This window comes from Corvus kubaryi, unplaced genomic scaffold (assembly GCF_017639235.1).
Source record: "Corvus kubaryi isolate FWS band 111438036 unplaced genomic scaffold, C.kubaryi_AGA036_p1.0 37387, whole genome shotgun sequence".
In the NCBI taxonomy this organism is placed as follows: Eukaryota; Metazoa; Chordata; class Aves; order Passeriformes; family Corvidae; genus Corvus; species Corvus kubaryi.
Genome location: NW_024581129.1, coordinates 1,790,943 through 1,802,739, shown reverse-complemented (window position 1 = coordinate 1,802,739; position 11,797 = coordinate 1,790,943).

The window sequence follows — 11,797 nt, the reverse complement described above, 5'->3', positions numbered from 1 at the left end:
CCTTCTCAGAAATGGTATGGCTGATGTGCAGCTCTCTAAGGCTGCATCATCAACAGGAGCCAGTGACATGAGGTGGCCAGGCTGGGGCAGTAATGGCAGCACCAGACTTTGCCACGTGGTACAAACACAACATAACCAGAACAACACAGAAATTCTGGATCTCACAGTGCAGTAGTCACACAGGTGTCTTTTATAAGATGGTCTGTTCACAGGCTGGCAATAACTGGACTCCAGAGCCCTCCATTTTTAACTCCTGCATATCCAAAAGCATCATTTCATCAAGCTGAGTTTCAAACTTATTAGATATGCTCAAGCAGATCAGGATGGATATACCAAAAGTCCCAAACCACCCCAAGTAAAGTATCCTATTGTTCTCCCTCTTTTTATTCATGGAGAGAAAGTAAGTATCAACCTTCCTGGTTACACCCTAAAGCAATTTCTCTAACCCAGTGACAAAGGTAGGGGGAAAACTCAGGTCCTGGCTCCGCCTTCAAGACTGCTTATGCATTTTAACAAATTAAATTCATGAGGAATAAGGATCATCTTCCTCTGTCAGATACAACCGTTGTGCTTTGCACTGATCTCAGCTTGCATCAGACACACTCCAAGGACACCCACTGATCTGGCTCTGCCATGGCCTCATGAATCACCCAGTGGCGAAGGTGAAAAGAGAAGTGTTGAAATGCCTTTTGGTATTTGTATGGTTAGAAACACATCTGCAGAGTTTACGTGTCTGTTCTGCACTCACTCAGCCTAAATACACCTTATGTGCTTGAATGTTTGCCTACACCTGAGCAAAACTTTCTCTTGGTCCACTACAGACAGAATATTTCAGGCCCAGATTGCCTGAAAGTACAACAAGCAGACTATGCTAAATAAAGAACAAAACGTTCAAAACCCAAACCAAATGCACTAACAATTGTGGCAGTTTCTTTACATCACATAACTGATGGCAGGATTGTATTTATAGCAATGAGGACACGAGAAGGGAGGTTTGCAGGTAGAAGTAATCCTTCATTAGAACTGCTAGAAAAATTGGAAAGATAAGCATATTTCTGGTCTTGCAAGTCCTTCTCTGGACACACAGGTTACCATCACTGTATTAGCTGGGGATATAAAAGAGCCTACCTCTGTCTACTAGACTTGCTTTTTCCATATGGCACTTTTATCGACTGAAGAACAGCACCTATGTGCCCAAAGATGTATTTCACTACAACTAGAATAATATTTCAAGCAAATTAAAACTTAACCTTAGTTTTTATTCCTAACGCTGCTTTTTAACTGTTGCCAAATCTGTGTATGACATGCTTGTAACAACTGGGAATACAGGTTAAACTGCACTTCAAGTAGGGATTAGGTACAGGGCCAAGACCTTATTATCTACAAGTAACACTTGATGTGCTGAAAGACAGACTGAGATACAGCTTAACTACATTGAGGACTGCTGGCACACAGTTTCCTGGCTAATTAACATTTTAAGCCCCTGCCAATATAAAAGGCAAACTGGAAAATGAACTGAACCAAACCAAACCCCAACCTCCTTCTGCAGTAATAATCCTCAAATTTAGGCATTTACTTGCTGTTCCCATCACAATAAAAACATTAAAACCAAAGAAGAATAGGAATGCAGGAAGCATATTCAGGATTTATCCCAAAGTATGTATTTTCTTATCGCTTTTGCTAGGGCAAGTCCTTGTTTTAGAAGCCTGCATAATTCAAGCCTGAATTATTTAGGCAATTAACAGGTGCTGTCGGTGTGGTGATAACACTTTCTCCCTTATCACAAATTGGCATCTACAAAAATAGACTGTTAGAGTCTGGAGAGTTCTCTTTTATTTTTTTTTACTAGTATAAGAGAAGACAGACCATTCCTGAACAGTTATATTTGCACTTTACTGAAATAAAATAGGACTTTATTGAAACAGCAAGGCTCAGTCCTTTCTGAGCAAGTAGGACTGTTCTTAAAAAGCAACCATACGTTATATAGTGCTCCAAAGAACATATCTGTTAACAAATGTTTACACATTTGTTATACTGACATTCTGAAACAGATTCACTCTAATTTTAGATTTTATATAAACAACCAAGAGATCTCTGTCCTTATCACCAACTTCATCTTACTGAACCTCTACTTACAGAGAACATTTACTTCAGATTACATTGGGCATAAGTCAACAGACTTCTGTTTGCAAAACAGCAACTGCTACTTCTGGCCTTTACTCTCTTTATTCCATCATTTTTCATGTATTGAGCTTCAGGGTGCTTCTTGAAATTGTTGAGTGACCCAGTAATATTCCACTGAAAGAATTTATGGGACCACATTAGAAATTCTTGGCCTTTCAATCTTTTCAGGTTTCCTGTACAATCTTGTTGCATAGTTTTTAAATTGAATTAAGTGTGGGCTTAAAAAACAAAGTGAAACATGCTTCTTCCCACGAGTTTCTACAATGGAGAGCACATCATTAACGCCTGAATTTAGGTGCACAATTCGTTTCAGAATGCAATTCAACCTAAGGAAAATAAAAAAATTCTTTCTTCACCCTTGTGACTTCTCTTCCCCCACAGCATGAAACGCCTACAATGCTCCTCACATCAACAGGCACAGAGGAAGCAGCAGTGCATTTTCCCCTCTACAAGAAAGGATATCAGAATCTTCCACTGTTGCAGTTCTGGAGCTGACACTTCCACTGACCGTGGGAATACTGTTGGATTACTGTCTATGATTGAGAAAAGCTATCTCTTAATGCTCAATTTAGAGTATTTTTATTTTATATAGAGAAGACTGAACATCAAAGCAAATTTTCAAGTCAAACAAGTCACCCACTATACAAAAGTCATCCTTCAGGAAACTTGAAGCCCATGACAACCCTTTATGAGTTTTCTTCACTTTACGTTGGTATAGAGACATTACAATTAAAGGTTGTTAATGTTTTATACATTAAGCTCACACTGATGAAGTTACAGATTAAACCATTCCCCCTTACTTGTACATTTGCCCTGCCTATCAACAAAGTCAGGATCCCTCTCATTTCAGATGTATACAAAGATTTTATTGCAGAAAGCAAGCAGTTTCACCAAGATATCCTAATAATATTAGTATATGTGCCATCAATTTGAGAAAAGTAGAAAGAATCTAGGTTCAAAGCAGCTCTTCTGAAGTATTCATAGCAAAACAGTTGTGAGGTACACTGAACATCAGTTGTCCTGTTCTGATCCCACACGTATTCCTTAAAATACAACTAAATTACATTGCTGCCAATAGCAGAAAGTAGTCACAGCAAGAGAAGTGGAAACCACACAAGAACGGCCTGGGCAAAAGAATGGAAAGCCCCGAAGTAAGAACTGCAAGAATACAAATTGGGAAGCTGGCTCCATGATGAGCACTACAGAAATAAACTACTTGACTTTACTGTCTATGAACACTGCCATTTGATTATTAAATTCTTGGATGTACCAAGCTCAGAGACAGCCCAGCCCTGTTAATGCATTGTGCAAACAATGGCACAAAGAATTGCTCACCATCAAGTAAGTTCAAGGCCTAATGAGAATTGTCCTCAACTGGACAAGTATTTAAACATCCAAGTGCAGTATTAATCACTACACCTTGAGAGACTGTCATCCTTAATGATCCCAAAGTGCTTTGTAATTTATGGCACAGAACTGCAGCTACCATGAGGTTCTTGGGTAGCAGCCAACTGTTGCCTATTGCACTGTGTTGTGCTGGCTCTGAATACTGCAGTGAATCTCTGGGAGGCTTTTGATGCCCTCACAAGGGAGCATTTTAGTTCATCCCAAGGACCCAGATGTAATAGACTGTTTTGCTCAAAGACAGGAACCAGGCTCTATATACTCTATGAATTTTGAACCTCAAACTCTTAGCAGCAAGTATTTCCTACTGGATTAGCCCATCCCACAGAAACACCCATCACAATCAGATGTTTCCTAGGGTACCCAAGAGAGATCAAACTCTTGTCATCAACTCTATCTACAAAATTTAAAATATATATACAAGACAATACATCAGACAGGAGATAAAATATGATATCATAGGAAGAACCCAAAAGCTTCACACTGAGAAGGGATATAACCTATGACTGTTGATTCCACATAGATCCCTATAGGATCAGGCCAATATAACTGCTTTGCCAGTCTAGCTTGTTTCCCTTCTCCTTAAAACAGACACATACCCTGCACAGATCCTCTTCTTGGCCATATCTCCAGTTTTTCAGATCTGTGTATATCTCCATCAGTCAGAGGCTTAAGGAAGAAAAGTGAAATTGAGGAAAGCAGCTGGAGCGTACATAAGAGGATTGCTGCAAAATTACCAAAGAACTTTTCTCCTGCATATAGCCCTCACTAATAAAAAACTCTCTCAATTACTAAATTTGTACGCATTCTGAATTACAATAATAACAACTTACAACTAGGTAATAAGAAAATTATTTTAAAATTTAAAATTGCATAAACTAAAAAATTTAAATAATTTTATAGTTCTCCCAAATTACTTTGCAGAAGAATAAAACAGCTTTTATATAGTATTTGTTTCACCATACTACAAACATCATTTTGTATCTGTTTCTAAAATAAATAGCAGCATTTATTCTCTGTGAAGTTCAGTATACTTCCTCATCCATGAGTCACTTTAGTTACATTCTTCTGAAATACACAGGCCTCAACCACTGCTGGAAAAGGACTCAAGAATGAGGTGAAGAACTCCTGCTTAAGGATGAAAATCCTACACACTGCACTGCACTGCATGAAAATAGATGGGAAAAAGTTGAGCTGTTTTGAGGAACCTATGAAAAAAAAAGTAGGTCAAGCTTAAAAGTTTGACCTACTGATCTTCTCTGCTTTGGCAAAAGTACAAATGGAGTTTACATAATGCTGCTCACATGTAAGTGCTGGCTGGGAACTAAATGATACAAATGTTTTTAATAAGCCCCAGCCATTAACAGGATTCCTTTTTTTTATTATTTCAGACAATTTTATATCTTTGTTTTGCAGTACACACTATTGAATCCTTACTTTTAAGACTCAATACATTTAAGTTACTCTTGTGTTCATTTCAGTGTAAGTTTGTGGCAACAAATGTAATACACACACCTCAAATCAGGTCTAAGTTGATTTAAAAAAACAGATCAAACTCAGGTAACTTCCTGAAGCTACAAAGCTGAAGTCTGAACACGGCATCTTTCCCACAGACAAACCATGTGTACAAAGCAGCTTCACAGTCACATACTTCTTGGGTAAAGCACAGGATGGACAGAAAACAAATCTGTATCTGCACATACTGAATAGAATTTAATTCTGTAGGAACTGTGCACACTGCTGGAAAGTAATAAAGACAAAAAAGGTTATTCCAAATATCTGAAACTCAAGTACCTTATCCAAAGCACCTACAATTAGAAAAGACAAATGAAATGCCTGTTATTCTGTGATTTTCCCCCTCAGTTTAATAAAGCAAACTGTGACGGGAAACAAAAGTTAAAAAAACACCTGAAATGAAATTAAAGCTTTGCTGTTAATGCTAACAGAAGTTACTGTGATAAAGACACCACCTCTGCTTTACAGAGGAAGAAACTGGGGTACTACCACAATAACTTGCCAACATCCAAAGTCAGCCGTGCCAGATACTAGATTTGAAAGTTACTGGCTCCCAGATCTCAACTCTATGTTCAGGTACTTCTTACCTAACTCTTTAACACTAATTAGAGAGTGAGGAATTCAACAGGATTTGGTGGAAGGCAAACAAATAATTTTGTACCTTCACACGCTAAAGAGAAAACAAAATGTGCACCTAACAGGAGCAGCATTAGCTTGTATCTGTTAAAACCAGATGTAAAACATCAGTTCCTCCATGGACAAAAACAATTGGCTCTCTCATGTCTTCTCTGGCAGGCTCAAATAACCAGGCTGACACAGCTCTCTTTCATGAGATTCTTCCTACACATAAAATAGTTCCATATGTTTAAATGCTGAATGGTTGAGTAAACACAAAATTAATTCATTACAACAATGTCTTTCTATGGATTTTTCTTGTGCCTTAAGGTCTGGTCAATTACAGAACCCAAGCACAATTCAAACACTCTGCTCTGTCACATTTTTACATCCACTTGAAAGACATCTACAGACACAAAGTGGAATGGAAATGTTCATTTTAAAGATGGCACTGACCCTCCCAGTACAGGCAGACCTATTAACAGGCCACTCTTGTTGGAGTATTCAGGTTATATGGGGTTCAGAATCTTGTTCTTGTTTGGGTTTTGTGCTGCTCTTTTTAAGGCACTGGCCTTAAACATCTCTGAAATGCAAGTGCTGCTGGCAGGGCCTGCATCTTAGGACCAGCAGGTCCTAATCCCTCACTGTGGGGATCAGCAACACATCACAACCCACCTTTCCCTCCTTCCTCACACACCTGGGAGCATCCATCAAAGAAATGTGTTTTCCTGAAAATTATGTCCCAGAATCTAATTTTAACACTCTGATGTTCAGATGGCTTTGGAGATTGCTTTTCAGCACTCACCTCTAGGACCTGATGGTACATAAATCTTCATTCTCTGTATCATCCTCCTTTTTTTTTGTATTCTCAGCATGCAATCCAAACAGGTTCATGAAAGGGCAAATAACTTCTCCTGTCACAGTCACTACACGATAGCACAAAAAACATTAGGAAAAAGTAATTTTGTAGAATTGCTTCCTATCATGTCCCATCACTTGCTACCGAGAAGAACTGGGAGATGCATACTGTGTTTTGAGTATATTGCAAGGTGCTTAACAAATGATCACCAGAACCCTTTTGCAGTTTTTGAAAAGCCAGCTATCCACACATCACAGAAACCAAACACTATCTCCTTCAGAGGACAGCACAATGGCTGCTCTATACCATGGCTTGTCCACAGGGGAGCATTGTACATGAACAGTTTCTCAGCACAGGCCCTAAAGGGCAGAAGTCACTGGTAATATGCCATACTGATTTTTACATATCACTACTTTTTGAGCAGACAACTTCATTTAGAACAATAATGCCAGCTGGAACTCAAGTTTACACCCTCTTTAAGTTGTGGATTTACTTTATTTATCTATTGTATTCTATCTAGAAGTACTGTTTCACGTGACCACCTTCATGTGGTCTTGGGTTTATTCCATGTATACTCAGTGCTCCAATTAGAGAACGTGGTCTCAAGCTCAGCAGGAGCCAGGAATCACTGCTTGGTCACACCACCTGTGATAGTTCATTAAGCTGATCCCAACAAAGCTACAGTTCCTGTTGGGACTGTGAAGCAAAATTCCTCAGGAAGAGCTTTGTCATGCAGAGGAATAACACTGAACATCAGTAATTTTCCACTAAGTACTAGACAACTTATTCCACAGGAGCAGAGAGTTAACTGCCTCAGGAGGAATGGCCTGCTGCACAGAGCCTGCTGTTCTGTAAGACCACTGCATCTGAAATCATACTTCACAAATAAAACGCAACTGAGTATGCAAACCCCAAGAACTACACATAACACTTCAGAAGATACACAGAAACGCAGCATTGGTAAACAGACCATTTTAAATAAGTGTCATATTCTAGATTCACAATTCACTCTCACACTGTTACTGCACAGCAAGATACAGAAGGAGTTTAAATGAAAAGTGTAATTCCTAGCACAAGTGACCTTGATACTTTTGTCACAGAAGCAAGATGAAATTGGAAGCTCTGCTGAACACAAATATGGCCCAGGTCAGCTCTACTGGGCCTATGCTGAGTGGCCTGGCCATAACATTCTACTGTGTGTTCCCTGGTGACCTATGGATCAGCATAGGAGGATGTGATATATCCTTGCTTTAGGAGTTACCCATCAGTTAAGCACCCCTAAATAAATCCTGACATCCATGTTAACTTAACAACTGTTATAAAAAGGGTACACGTTGTTCTGTAAATTGGAATCAAATGAACAATCATGCTACATATGAAGGGATGACTAAGCCACATAAACAAACTGATAGCTTAGCTTTCTGAAGGAAGATTTTACTTGATTAAATTATTCCCTTGACTTACTTGACCTATACTAAACCCTATAAAAAGCATTTCAAATTGTCAATCCCCCCACATGTACAGCTTTTAACATCTCTAATTTCAACTGTGCATACTATTCATACCCTTTTTCCTACAAAAGGGTTGAGAGCTGAAGCTAGAGCTGCTTCTATCCCCCTTCCTCTCCTGCTGAAGACAAAATATCAAAATCATTAAAGACCCTCCCACACAAAGAAAGGAATATATGGAGACAAAACTATCAGCTTATAAAGTTCTTTGCAGAAGTGTAGAGATACAGGAGCAAAATTCCTTCCTACTGAAATCAGTGGCACTTTAGGCATTGGCTTAAATTAAAGCCAACTCTGTCCTTATTTCTCACACAGAGTGTCCGTTTGATAAGAAAAGGCAGTCAGTGCAAGAATACTGAGCAGCCGCTGGTTTCCAGATTGGAGTTATCAGTGTTCTGTACTTGCACAGCACGAATAACAAAACCTCACTGAGAACTCACTGGAAGAAAAATCCATTTAATTTTCATCTTTCCTTTACCATCTTAAAGATGTATGAAATAGCTGAAACCGAGTTAATGAACAATTCTTACAAAACTACATAAAGAAAAAGTGCCCAACAGAGACTTCGACCCACATCCACAAAGGTGTAGTTCCTCTGGCCTAAAGACAGATAAGCATCTGAGACCTTCAATAATCTCAGTTGCAATCCTTTGCTGATAATTACTAGGGAGAAATTTTTATAGCCAACATTTTACAAGTGACTGTAAAACTTATCTTTAAGAGTAAGATTTAGGAGACTAATCAGCCCTTTTATATTGATTTTAAAAATATTGAAAACTATCTAGATTTTCCAGAGAAGCATTAAAGCCAGTGATTTATTTTGCTATCCAATTTAGCTGAAACTCATCACTATCTCTGGAGTAAGAGGTACATATTGTTTAGCATCCAAATCAGAACAGATTTTTTTTTCCTGAAACATAAGCCCAGGTTCCCAACCTTAGTGGCTGTAAACAGCTCTGAATGAGCCAATGCAGTGCTGAAAGACCTCTGCTCTTCGCCATCCTCAAACAGCTGCAGTATTGAGGAGACCAGGCTGTTCCCCGCTGCCTTTCAGAACCCCCAGGACAGCAGCCAAGCAGACAAACACTATTACTCCCCTTCTTCCTCGCTACTAGGCTGATTTGCAGAAGCAGAATTTAGAATAATTCCCACAGGAGATGAACCTAAGAATGCAGAGATAAAGCGAAGAAATATTTTCTTTCACCAAATAGTTCCTTCCACCAGCTGAGCATAGGATGCTCCAAAAACACCCTGCTTCTTAGTGGCACATATGGAAGCTGGATGCCTTGGATGTGCTCCAAGCACAGTAGTCTGCTGAGAGTCCCTGAATGTCACCAGCAGCTGGGACAGGTTTTACCATCAGGGCTGTGCCCTCCTGTGCTGTATCTCTCCCCAGCAGACTCTGGGTAATGAATGAATGGCACTCATAAAAGCATTCACCTCATAATTCAATACTACAGGAAGTCCTTGGTTCAACAGGCATCTCCACACTTCCTTTCTTTACAGTTTGGGCAAACTGCTCAGTTAGAAGGTCTAGGCACCAGAAATATACATTTATATTGCTTTTAAGCACAAGTATTATAATAATGCATTGAATCCTGTATCAGTAAAAACCTACAGAAGAGTCATTAAGGGTGGCAGCTAGCTCTCCTTTATGGTTTCACCAAGACAACTATTTGTTTGGCTTCAAAATAGAGCAAAGAAAAAAAAGGCTTAGATCTGTCAAAACATTCTTTGACTGGTGTAGTCCTTCAGAAAAACCCATACAGATTTTGTGTTTGCCAGCCTAATTAAAACTGTTCGTTTCACCTCAGAAATGGCAGATGATTCTTAAGTAATCATCCACTAAGTAACTAATAATGATTGCTGCTGAAAGTATTTTAGGAAAAAAATTTGTATTACAAAGAGATATAAAACATTTTTCTTTAGGAAAGAACCTAATGGACTGTGCTTAGTTCCCAAAGGACTGTTTCTTCCATGAGCGCTTTTTTCAGAACAGTTTTTGTTATCTCATTTCTGTGCACACAAAGAGAATCCAACATCCTACACATTGCACAGGATCTGCTAACGTGAGGCAGGATTTCAGAAAGACATACTTAAATATTTGAAATTAATACTATTTTATTTGACCTTAAGCCCCTGAAGAAGGGCTCATTACTGCAGCACTGCTGTTAGCTGGAATTATAAGAGGAAAGAACCAACTATTTCATCTAGCCACAGGCAGGGAGATCATCACAATTAGCTACAGGAGGAACGGTGAAGTCACCCAGGGAGTTCCTGAAGGCTGCACTTTGGGAAGGGACTCGTTCCTCTCCTCTGAACCATGTTGGAAAGTCTGGGTTCTAGACTAGGTAATTAAAAGCAAATCAAATAAGCCATAAGCACAGTCTGGTCAGAGTACAGTCACCAATCCCTAATAGCCAGTGTTTTTAATACTCTATTTCATGAGAATAAAGGAAATATGACACAATTTGAACCAGTGCAATCCATTCACATGCAGTGAATATTAGGCATGGAAGATGCAAGCCAGATGAAAAAAATTTTTAACCCTCTGCAAGAACTTATGACAGAAGTCTTTACAGTCAGACCAGTTCTCTCTATACTAACCTGTGGTTTGCTTGGAAATGATAAGTTTAGGAAAAGTCACAGAATCACAGAATCTCCTGAGCTGAAAGGGACCTAAGGGGATCATCAAGTCCAAGTCCTAGTTCTGCACAGGACAGCCCCAAAAATCACACCATGTACCTGAGAGCATTGTCCAAACACTTTTTGAACACTCACAGGCTTGATGGTGTGACCACTGCCCTGGGGAGCCTGTTCAGTGCCCAGTCACCCTCTGATACCCAACCTAAACCTCCCCTGACACAGCTTCATGCTGTTCCCTTGGGTCCTGTGACCGGTCAAAGTGGTTAAGTTAGTTTAATTTGTTTGCAGTAAGGATGGCTTCCTTTCCTGACAGGGAACTCTGGGTTCCTCTGGGACATGAGATCAAAGAGCTGTCCTCCTCCTGTTCTCTCTCCCTGCTCCACTGATCACAACATGCGGGTCTTTATCAACAGACTGAAATAAATTGTTCACAGAAACAATTACATCATTAGTAAAAAGACAGATGCACAAATCCTTGTTCTTTTAAAGATAGCAATGTCACACTAAAATAAAAAACACATGGGATCTCGGCTTAAAAGCGGATAAAAATCAACATGCAGGAAATATTCTAGGGGAAAAAAAAAGATGAAGGAAAGCAAGAACTTCCCTGCAACAAAGGAAACGTCAGTGTAGTACGAAACACTCCAAACCTGCCGCAAACTAAGCGGAGACAGATCTCAATTCCCTGTCCAAGGTGACGGCACCTGGGAGGCACAGGCAGGGATGCTGCCCTGGCCCTCGGCTTCCCAGAGTCAGAGCCGGCTCGGGGGCTTTGCAGGACCCCTCGGGAGACCGGGCTCTGCCAAGGCAGCCGGGAGGCACCGCGGGGGCTCTGCCCGGGGCTGGGGTCCCACCAGATCCCCCCCGGCCGCTTCACTCGCCGCCGCCCCGGGGGAGCAGCCCCGGGAGCGCCCGGAACCCGGCCCAGCTGCCCTCCGGCCCCGCGGCCAGCAGCCCCCCGGGCTGGCCTCCCCTCGGCGCCTCACGCCGGCCCCACCGCCGCCCCGGGCCCCGCACCCCGCCCGGCCCCGAGCCCCCCGGGCGCTGCCGGAGCCCTCTCCCACGC